Source organism: Eulemur rufifrons, chromosome 14, assembly GCF_041146395.1.
Source record: "Eulemur rufifrons isolate Redbay chromosome 14, OSU_ERuf_1, whole genome shotgun sequence".
Taxonomy (NCBI): domain Eukaryota; kingdom Metazoa; phylum Chordata; class Mammalia; order Primates; family Lemuridae; genus Eulemur; species Eulemur rufifrons.
Window position 1 is genome coordinate 5,394,249 of NC_090996.1, and position 11,573 is coordinate 5,405,821.

An 11,573-nucleotide genomic window follows, 5' to 3' on the forward strand; every position below is an offset into this window, starting at 1 on the left:
TGAAATAATATTCTCTGACTCTCATCTATCACAGATGAAGCAAACAGCAAAATTACTACACTATATCTCCTTCTTTCCTTTCCTTCTCTTGTCTATTGTGTTGTTGTTGTTAGCTGTATCATGTTCAGATTTTCAGGGCTTATAACATTCACATTCTCTTCTGTCACCCAAATCCGTGTATGCATTGCCTTCTTGGCGGTACAGATGCATGTGTTTAAGACTCACAGCCAGTTCTTTGGCTGTCAAACCCCAGGCCTTTCTCTCACAGGTGCAGTTTGTCCTCTAGGACTGCAGTCCCCAAACCCTGGGCCACGGACCACTACCTGGGCTGTGCAGCAGGAGGCGAGTGATGGGAGAGTGAATGAGGCTTCCTCTGTATTTACAGCCGCTCCCCAGGGCTCGCGTCACCGCCAGAGCTCCGCCTCCCCACTCCCACCTGTCTGTAGAAAAACTGTCTTCCGTGAAACCAGTCCTTGGTGCCCAAAAGGTTGGGGATCTCTGCATCTAGGAGTTTCCTTCAGAAGGTCGGTGGGACAATTCTCCTTGAGTTTTTGCATGCTCAAAACTGTTCATCCGTAGTCATTACACTTGAAGAATAATTTGGCTAAGTAGAAAATTCTTGGCTCCAGCTTCAAATCCTTGGAGATTTTTAGGCATTTCTCCAGTGTCTTCAAGTGTTGAACGTTGCCGTGGTGAAAGCTGAAGCCAGCCAGATCTTTTTCTCTTGTAAGTGAACTTTTAAATGCCGCTCAAAGGGTTCTTTATCTACAAAGTCCAGAAACTTCACGAGAAGATGTCTCAGTGTCGACTATTCTGGGTCACTTTCCCTCACTGTGGTATTTCCTTTCAACTTGGAGAGTCAAGCCTTTTATTTCAGGAAAGTTTTCTGGCATTGCATTTGCTAAACGTTTGTTCTCCTTCAGTGTTTTGCTTCATTTTATTTTTCAGAGAGTTTAATATGGGCTCTCCTTTGCCTGTCTTTTACATCTGTAATTTTACCTCTCAGGTCCTATGACTCTGTGACATTTTCACTGAGGTTTTGTGTGTCGGTCGCTGACATCCCTGTCTCTGTTTCCTGCAGTGTCCCCTCTCCATTTTGCATCTTCCTATTTTGTTTTCATTTCCATGATGTCTGTTCTATTTTTTTCTACTTCTTTCCTGAGTTTCACCAGCCACGTTTCATTGAGCAATTTTGGGAATTGATAATTTTGCTGCCTTTTTTGCATGTTTGTTTTTCCTTATAGACTCTCTGCATTGGTGCTGGACCAATTATCTAGTTTATTATTCTTGTTGTACAGTTATTTACCTATGTCTATGTAACATTATATATATTACTACTACCATTATTATACTTATTATACTTACTCCAGAAATGCTATTGCTGTTATTATTATTTATCACGGGATGGGTTGGGATTTCTGATCCAGCTCATTGCTGGAAGGTCCTGTGCAGGGAGGGGCCGGGCAGCCTCCTGTGCTTCCTCCTCGGCTCTGTAGAGACACAGCCGCCTGCACACCTGGCTCATCCCGTGATGCTCTGTGTGCCCTGCCTCCTCCTGTGCCGCTGGGAACCCTGCAGGGCATAAGCCTCTGGCTCTGTTCACCTAGTTCCTGCGAACATGATTTTTTGTTCTTTAGGATGAGCCCTCACCATTAGTCTGTGGCGTTTCTGGGGCTTTCTGAGATTTTCCCCCAGTGGGCTTTCCTGTCCCCCTTAGCTCTCCCACTCTTCACTCCTCCCACCCTATTGAATTTTTGCTCAATCTCAGCCAATTTAGGGGCCCTGCCTTGTCCCTTTGTGTTGCTATAATGGAGTACTGGAGGCTGGGTAATTTATAAAGAAAAGAGGTTTATTTGGCTCACGGTTTGCAGGCTGAACAAGAAGGATGGTGGCAACATCTGCTTCTGGTGAGGGCCTCGGGCTGCTTCCACTCACGGTGGAAGGAGAAGGGGAGCCGGTGTGTGCAGAGATCGCACTGGGAGGGAGGAAAAGAGAGGAGAGAGAGAGAGAGAGGAGGGAGGTGTCAGGATCTTTCCAACCACCAGTTCTCGTGGGAACTCACTCACTCCTGAGAGAACGGCACCTGTTCATGAGGGACCTGCCCCCACAACTCAGACGCCTCCCACCAGGCCCCCCCTCCAACACCGGGGTCCAAACTTCAACCCGAGACTCGATGGGGCCAAGACACCATATCCAATCCATGGCAGGCCCCTCACGTGTACTTTGAAATCTGGACTAGATCTGTCTGCACGTTCTGTGCAAACTACCATTTGTGTGGTTTATAATTCTCCTTTTGCTTTTGCATGATTTCTAGGGGGAGAAAAGGTAAAACAAGGAAAAGGGGAAAAGCCTACTTATTTATGTAACTATGTTCATACCAGATGTGTTGCTTCTTAAATCAACTTGAAATCCATGTACTGTTGATGTATTCTTGGAGCACAAGTGTGTGGTGTAATTTAAAGCCTGGTGTGCTCATTGTAACTGGAGAAAATTGCTTGAAGAAATAGTTTTCTCTCAGGCCAGGGATGAAGAATGCTTGGGATGGTGTTATTCTTTGATAATGGTGCTTTCCATATCAACTGATCCTGTTTACCTTTCTCAGGAATCCGGAAAAGGTGCTTTTACAAAGCAATTAGCAAATCTGTGTAATTCACACCTGCAGGCCTCAGAGTGTCTGTCCTGGTGACTGGTTTCTGGCCCAAGGCTGGAGGATGGCTAGCGTCTGGGCATCCTCCTGTGATGTCAAAACATCCCTGGCTTATTGCGAAGGGTGCTTTCATACGCTGCTTGGTAGGATCGTAAATTAGGACAAGATTTCTGGGGGGAATCTGGCAATCTGTATCAAGAAACTGAAAAAAAAAAAATCATACTCTTGGACCCAGTAGGTCTATTTTTAGGAATTTAGCTTAAGGATATAATCAGAGACTCAGACAATGATCAATGCCTAAGAATTATTACAGAAAATTGAAAACTGTTTAAATGTTCAAGGTTTTAGTTAAATGGTGGCATTCATACGATAGACTCGAAGTCATTCGTTAAAATAATCATTCTGTTTACATTTTAGTGTTGTGGGAAAATGCTTACAATATTATGTTAGGGTATACATACCTCTATACCATTTTATCTTAGTTATGTAAAAATGCAAATTAAAACCAACTGGAAAGAAATATGTCAAGTATTAATAATAGTTTGTTGTGAGACTATGGAATTACACTCATTCTCTCTATATACTTTACTGTATTTTGAAGTTTTCTATAATGAGCATGTCTAATGTATTTTATATTGTCCTTTTATTTTTAATTTAAATTTTTAGGTAATACATTCCTATGAGACAAAACTCAAAAGGTATAAAGATATATAGTGGAAAGTCTATTGTCCACCTCTATGTCCTATTCACCCATTCATTCATTCCTTTATAAATTACCTATTTCTTCTCCTTGGAAACAACCTATATTACTAGCTTCATGGGTGTACTTTCAGAGGTATTCTATGCATAGCCAAGGAAAAACCTCTATACATATATCTTTTTTTCTTCCTTACTTATGCAGATAGCAGCATACCTATGTGCATATCATTCTGTTCCTTTTTTAAAAAAACAATCTATTTTGGCAGTAATGTCATATCAGTACATAAAGAGCTTCCTAGAGTTTCGTAATTGTTCCATTCTTTGGAGGTACCTTAATTTATTTAAATTAACACTTATGCTGTTTTCAATCTTCTTTTGTTGTTGTTATAAACAGTGCTGTCATGAATAACCTTGGACATAGGTCATTTCAAACACGTATGACTTTTATAATCAGTAACAGCTGATTGCAACTGTCAACAAGACCTTAAGAGGTGGCTTGTCAAAGAGGCAAGCTCGTGGTGTCCATGTCCAGCTAACGGATACGTTATCGGGTCGTGACAGGCCGGGATGGGCAGAAGAGACAGGAACGAAAGACATTTCTTCATGGCTGAGGTATGTGAGACGTGTCCTAAAAACAGCATTAGCTCGGCTTATTGCCCGAGTAGCAGCTAATCCATTTCAGGAAGCCTTGTCCGCCTAACTTACATCCATGGAACATCTCATTTAACACTCGTGTTGTTAGTCCTCTGCTATTATTAATATTTCACACTTAGATGGGGCTTACAATTCTTTAAGACACTTCTGCAAACTTTACCTCGTTTGACTCCTGTGGTCACCCCACAGAATGGTGTAGGGCATTTCGTAGCCCCGTTTCGTGACTGAGGGTAATTAGCAAGTCCTCAGTTCCACACTTGGCTACCATCCATGAGACCAGAGCCAGCTCTCTCCAGCTCCGCCGGCAGGTCTTTCGCTTCTGACCACGACGTACATTACAACTTTAGCCTTCTCAGCTTCTTTCTTCTGACAACCATTTATAGCAAGACAACACATTTACTTACTAGGGGCAATATTTCACCACCAGCTTCTTTGGGAGATTTTACCAGGATGTCACATTGCTTAAAACGAGACCTTCTATGTTTGATTTCTTTATTGAGATGTTATGGCCCTGGTGGGCTATTTCCAACTAAAAATATTGCAGCCCTTCTCATTGGCATTGAACTTTAGGGCCTCTGTCTCCAATTCATCTCGGTGTTGGAGCAGACCCAGGACTCTTTTCCGAGGAAAATCTTGGTGCTACATGGGGCTACTCACTCAACTCACTTCAAGCTTATATCCTGCTTGGGCTCCTTAATTTATAAAAAAGATGTCAAACATGCTCTGTGCTCTGCTGGCTGTTAAAGTATAAAGATCAGCCCTTAATCAGCAGCATGCAGTGTCTGTAATCCTGGTCCTTGTTGGAGGGCAAAACCCTGAATTCTTTGCTGCTTAATTCTTAACCAACACTTCGCAAAACCTCAGTTTTCTACTGTGATTATCTGTATATCCTTTATTGCTACCCATCTATAACACCTTACCCCCCTTTAAAAATTAAGCTTAATTTTTTAATATCTTCATTAATTCAATCAACAAATAGATAAAGAGCACTTGCTATGTACCAGGTACCAGTCTAGGTGTTGGGAATACAGCAGTGACCATGACTCCTGCTCTCAAGGCGTTTAAATTCTAGTTAGAGGAGACAGACAGACATTAAACAAAGAAACAAACAAACAAAAAAAAAAGTATGTCAGATGATAAATGCCAAAGAGAAAATGAAAGAAATTTAAGGGAAAGAGAATGAAAGATGTATGTGTGTGTGTGTGTGTGTGTACATTGTTTCATACAGGTGTGTCCAGGGAGCCTCATAATCATATGACATTGGCCAGAGACCTGAGGGAGGTGAGGGTGTGAGCCGCGTAGGTGCTGGAGGAAAGTTCTTACCGGGCCTCTGCCATGACATGGGCCCCTCGTACACGGGAGGCACTGAGGACTGGAGGCTTGACTGAGCTTTCCATTTTGGGGAACTACAAGTTGACTAACATGGGTGGAACAGAGCAAGCAAAGAGACATGGAAGGAGTTGAAATCAAAGAGAGAATGGTGGTCCAGGCAACAGGATTGGGAGCAGATGGCAGGTCACCTGTGGTCTGTAGGTGATTAGTCAGGGTTCCCCAGAGAAACAGTATGTGTACATATAAGTTGACCCCTTGAACAGCACAGGTGTGAACTGCTTATATGTGGATTTTCGTCTGCCTCTGTCACCCCTGAGACAGCAAGACCAACCCCTCCTTTTTCTCCTCTTCCTCAGCCTACTCAACATGAAGACAATGAGGATGAAGGCCTTTATAATGATCCACTTCCACTTAGTGAATAGTAAATATATTTTCTCTTCCTTATGATTTTCTTAATAACATTTTTTTCTCTAGCTTACTTTATTGTAGGAATACAGTGTATAATACACATAACATGCGAAATACGTGTTATCAACTGTTTATGTTATCAGTAAGGCTTCCAGTCAACAATAGGCCATTAGTAGTTAAGTTTTTGGGGTGTCAAAAGTCACATGTAGATTTTTGACTGAACAAGGGGTTGGTGCCCCTAAACTCCATGTTGCTCAAGACTCAACTCTGTGTGTGTGTTTGTCTATAGATACATAGGGAAAGAGATTTATTATATGGACTTGGATCATGTGATTGTGAAGGCTGAGGAGTCCCAACATCTGCAATCACCAAGTGAGAAACCCAGGACAGCTGACTGGACAGTCCCAGTGTGAGTCTGAAGGCCTGAGACCCAGGAGAGCCGATGGTGCAAGTTCCATTCTGAAAGTGACAGGCTCGAGACCCCCAAAGAGCCACCATTTTAGTTTGAGTGTCAATAAAGGCAAAGACTGATGTCCCAGCTCAGGCAGTTAGGCAGGAAGAGTTCCCTCTTCCTCAGCCTTTTTGTTCTATTTAGGTCCACAGTGGATTGGATGAGGCCCACCCCCATGATGGAGGCCCATCTGCATCACTCGGTCCACAATTCCAATGTTAGTCTCATCCAGAAGCACCCTCACAGACACATCAAGGGTCATGTTTGACCAAAAGTCTGGGCAGCCCATGGCCCAGCCAAGTTGACACGTAAAATTAACCACCACAGGAGGCAACAGTAAGTAATCCTGGCTTTCACTTGGAGAGAGATGGGGAGATAATGCAGAGGTTTGAAGAGGGGAGACATGAGCTGACCCAAGTTCTAGCAGGATCCCTGGCTGCTATGTTGAGAATCGACTGCAGGTGGTGGGGAGAGGGGAGGGCAGAAGTGGGGGCACAGAGACAAGTTAGGAGGCAACTGAAATAATCTAAGTGAGAAATATGAGTGGCTTGGAGTAGAACAATACTGGCATAGATAGGATGAAAAGGTCCTGATTCTAGATGCATCTTTAAGACAGAGCCTCTGGGATCACTTTGGACTATGGACTTTGTCCATAATTTTGTGATGGTACCTCTCAGTTCAGACTGCAATTCGTTTACTTGTTTGTCTCCTGCATAGATTGTCATTTTGTTAGTCTTTGTAGTAATAGCCACAGAGTAATAATGGCTAACTTCTATTGGGCTATACTCTGTGTCAGGGACTGAGCTAGGTGCTTCACATGTATTATTTCATTTGATTCTCACATCAACTGTATAAACATATTATAAATCAAATTTTATGTACAGTGTTCATAAAGTCTGGAAATATGGATACTATTATTTTATTTTATCTTTTACAGATTGAAGATGTCCCTGGTGATATATTGTGCATTTGCCTTGGTTTTCAGACTTATGGACACCCTGGAGATGAGGTTTAGACACAAGGAAATTCAGAAACTTGGCCAGGGTCTCATACCAATCAATGCCTACTGCTATATTTAGTGCATAGCAGGTATTGAGTGAGTGGCATTCATTTCTTCATAGGTATTTACGGTGGCTACCCTGTGCCAGACATATGATGACAGGGGAGACAGCATTGAGGAGACAGTCAAAGCTGCTTCCTGAATAAAGCTCGTGTTCCAATGGAATGGCACACAGGGGACCACTGAGTAGTCCATTTGGCTTGAGTGGAAGAAGAGAAAAGTCTTGGAGCAGTTATCAGGGAGAGCATCATTGAGAATCTTGAATGTCCAGGTGAGGAGCTTTGTTTAGACAAGAGGCAAAGCCTCTACTTAGGCAAAGGCTGGGAGAGCTCCGGGAAGTGGAACGACACAGGACAGTGCCTCCCCAACTCGTCTGCTATTTCCTCCCCCCATTCTCCTACAGTGCAATCACAGAAAAGTCCTAGCCAGACTGGAAACCCCACTCCTTCCACCTGATGCTTGGCCAACAGGACACCCCCTCAGTGGAACATCAGAGCAAGTGGCTGAGCAGCAAGAGACGTCGCTCCCAGAGCTGTTGACTCTACCACTGCTGTTCAGAGGAGGGATTTGTCAGCAAGCAGCTGTGGTTTGTGGACAAGCATATGGCTGGGCCTAGTGTGGCCCAGATTTACCCGAGTGCCCTTGATGAGCCAGCAGCTGCTGCCACCGCTGCCTCACTGTCCCTGCCTCGTGCCCCCAGCTGGCTCTGCCATCTCCATGACTGTCTGCTCTGCAGACAGAGCAGTGTCCATCTCTCCAGTTGTGGGGTGCAGGAGGGACCAGAAGCAGCTATCCCCTTCTCATGTAAGGTCACCTATTGGCACAGTGGCTCAGCAAGGTGATGGGCAACATGGAAGGGTCCCCGAGTGGTCAGCTTTCCTTGGAACATGGTGATAGCTCTGTGATAAAAGGTGTGAAATGAAAACACTCTTTATGCAGCAAATTCAATTTTAAAGCAAGGCACAATTGGCTGGTGATATTTACTATTTGGAGGAAGATCTGAGGTGTGAATTGCAGTGAATGCCAGGATTATAAAGACCTGGGTTCTAGCATTGGTTCTGCCAGGAGCTGGAGGACACTGGGCAAGTCACTCGACTGCATTGAGCCATAGTTTGTCATCGGTAAAACAAAGGAATAGGAGCAGATGATAACTAGCACCACCACCACCACTGCCATCACGGTCACTAGGTGCCAGGTGCTGCCGGGGACTATGTGCCGAGAGTCTCCCGTATATTAGATACAGGAGTGTCAACTATGTCTGTTTCAGGTTGCTCCCTCCTGTTCTCCCTACCCCCAATTTTAGAAGAATCCTTTCTTCCCCAGTGAAATCTTTCATGGAACCCAAATTTAAAACAGGGCTGCTTTGTTGAAGCAGAAACAGGGGCAGGACCTCCACCTGTTCCAGCCATTCACCCTCCCCTCCTGCCCTGAAGTGTCTGCACCGTGGATTGTAGCCAGAAGGCCACTGGTAGGGAGTGTATTGATTTCCTACTGCAGCTGTAAAATAGTGCCACAAACTTAGTGGCTTAAAACAACACAAATTTATTCTCTTACAGTTCTGGAAGCCAGAAGTATGAAACAGGTTTTGCTGGGCTATAAATGCAAGGTATTGGCTGGTCTGGTTCCTTCTGAAGGCTCTAGGAGAGAAGGCATTTTCTTGCATTTTTTAGCCTTGAGTTGGCCGGCATTGGCTGGCTCGTGACCCCTTCCTCACATCACTCCAGTGTCTTGCTTCCGTCCTCACATCTCCTACTCCTCTTCTGTAGCCAAATTTCCCCCGACTCCCTCTAATCATGACACTTGCGGTTACGTGGGACCCACCAGATATCCAGTGTAACCCCCATCTCGGGATCCTTAACTTAATCCCACCTCGAAAGCCTCTTTTGCCGTATAAAGTAACATCTGCAGGTTCCGGGGATCAGGATGGGGAGATCTCTGAGGACTGCCATTCAACCCACTATGGGGAGTATCTTGAGCCCCTCAGCTCTGTTAGCTCTCCCACACACCCAGAATTGGGCTCTGGGGTCACATTGGTGATGCACGCTTATGTATACATTGCTTCTCTTTAAAGTTTATTTTCCCGATCTGCCCTCTATTGTGATCACCCCTCCTTGGCAGCGGAGTGGACCAGACAGAGTTTGTTCTCTGAACCTCAGCTCAGTGAAGCGTGAAGCTGGTTCCACGGGAAGGGCCCCAGTGCTCCTCTGTCAGCCCATGCTAAGGGTGTCTTTGATCACTGCTGCGATGTCAATAACAATTATTTCCCCCTTCATGATTAGCTCCACTCGAGCTGGGTCTAAATGATAGCAAAACAGCCAGTCAATTTAGTCAATTTACTCAGTCTGTCAATTTAGTAGAAAATAAAAAATCAATTAAATTAGTGGTTTGAGTGAATTGACAGGTTGTAGCAGATTCAGCTGAGTCTGAAAACCTTGTACCGACAGCTCCAGAGATGAGTGCCTACCCCCCTAATATAGTCAGTTCCCTAAAGGGCCACCCGGTAATCATGGTGACATAAACAAAACTCTTCTCTCTGAATTTTCAGGGATTATCACTGTTTCAAGCCATTTCAAAATGATGATCTAATTTTATTGTGCCAACATCCCGAGATAGTCAGGACGGCTGAGGAAACAGACAGCGAAGCTCAATAAGAAATCTGAAGATTTCACAGCAACAGCAACAGCAACAGCAATAGCAATGCGTTTCTCCTGAAATGTGCTGAGAATAGACTTAAGCACTTACATGTATTAGCTAATTTAATCCTTTCAACAAATCTACAAGGTAGGAACTATCATTACTTAGATTTCATGAAAAGTAAGTTAAGGGCAAAGCTGGGATTTGAATTTAGGCCTCTTACCAACCTGCTCTCCCTCTAGATCAGAAGTTCTCAAGCCTGGTTGCTCATTGGATTCACTAGAAAGCCTGAAATATGAAAAGTCATACACACGAGGTCCTTCACTGCAGCTCTATTTGAAATGGCAAAAACCTGGAAATAATCCAGAAAGCGCTATGGCCCATCCCCGTGATAGAGTAGTGTGCAGCCGTACAAAGGAGGGTGGAGGGTCTCTACACGACACTGGGGAAGAATTTCCAGCAATGAGTGCAAAAAGCAAAATGTGTGGTATGCTGCTTTTATTTAAGAAAGGAAGGGATAATGCTTTTATATATTACATATGTCATATACATGTAATATACATATATGTATGTGTGTATATATGCGTATATATGTATATTTCCTTTTTTCTTTCTTTTTGTTTTGAGACAGGGTCTCACTCTGTTGCCTGGGCTAGCATGCCGTGACATCAGCCTAGCTCACAGCAACCTCAAATTCCTGGGCACAAGCGATCCTCCTGCCTCAGCCTCCTGAGTACCTGGGACTATAGGCATGTTTCACCATGCCTGGCTAATTTTTTTCTATATATTTTTAGCTGTCCAGATCATTTCTTTCTATTTTTAGTAGAGATGGAGTCTCGCTCTTGCTCAGGCTCGTCTCGAACGCCTGACCTCGAGCGATCCTCCTGCCTCGGCCTCCCAGAGTGCTAGGATTACAGGCGTGAGCCACCGCGCCTGGCCTTATATTTAAGGATATACTATAAAACTGAAGAAGAAGAAGAAGGAGGAGGAGGAGGAGGAGGAGGAGGAGGAGGAGGAGGAGGGGAAGGGGAAGGGGAAGGGGAAGGGGAAGGGGAAGAAGAAGAAGGAGCATCCCTGTAGGAAGAGAGAGGTAATAGAATGGAGGGGGCGGGAATACACAGCTAAACTTCTTTGACTATGCCATTTTTAGACTTGACTTTTGAACCATGTAAATATTTTACATAATTGTAAAACCAGATTGAATAAAAAAGCAATTCCAAAGTATAAAATTAAAATGAAGCCAAAGCATCTAAGTATGTATCTAGTTGGCATAACAACAACACAAAGAGTAACTATTCCAAGTGACTTTAAAACAGTAATTTATCATTTCTAGGCCTTTGGGCTAAGATCAAGTGTAGTATCTGTTCTTACCAGTTTAAAACATAGTAATTTGACTATATATGTCCTTGGGATCTACCCCAAGGAAAAAGAACTGGGAGAAATGAAAACTGTTTTCAGTAATCATATTGTTGATGGTAGTTAATATTGGCATTTGGAGACTATTGTGTGTAGCACAGAATAAAACAAATTAATAATTATAAATGGAGATTTTTTTTTTAATGAGAGGAAGAGGCTATATGTGTAAGACCAATGAAGTACTAAGCTCTCTGTAGTCCAGAATTTGAATTGGAAGTATGATATAAACTCATATTTTCTTAAAAAAAGAAAACATTTTCTACCTCCGTCCA

At 43.6% G+C, this 11,573-nt stretch overlaps 1 pseudogene; it reads left to right on the top strand.

The window, feature by feature from the left end:
- The first annotated feature begins 11,207 nt into the window (after positions 1-11,207).
- Positions 11,208-11,307, top strand: LOC138394891 (U2 spliceosomal RNA; annotated as a pseudogene).
- Positions 11,308-11,573: the final 266 nt, after the last annotated feature.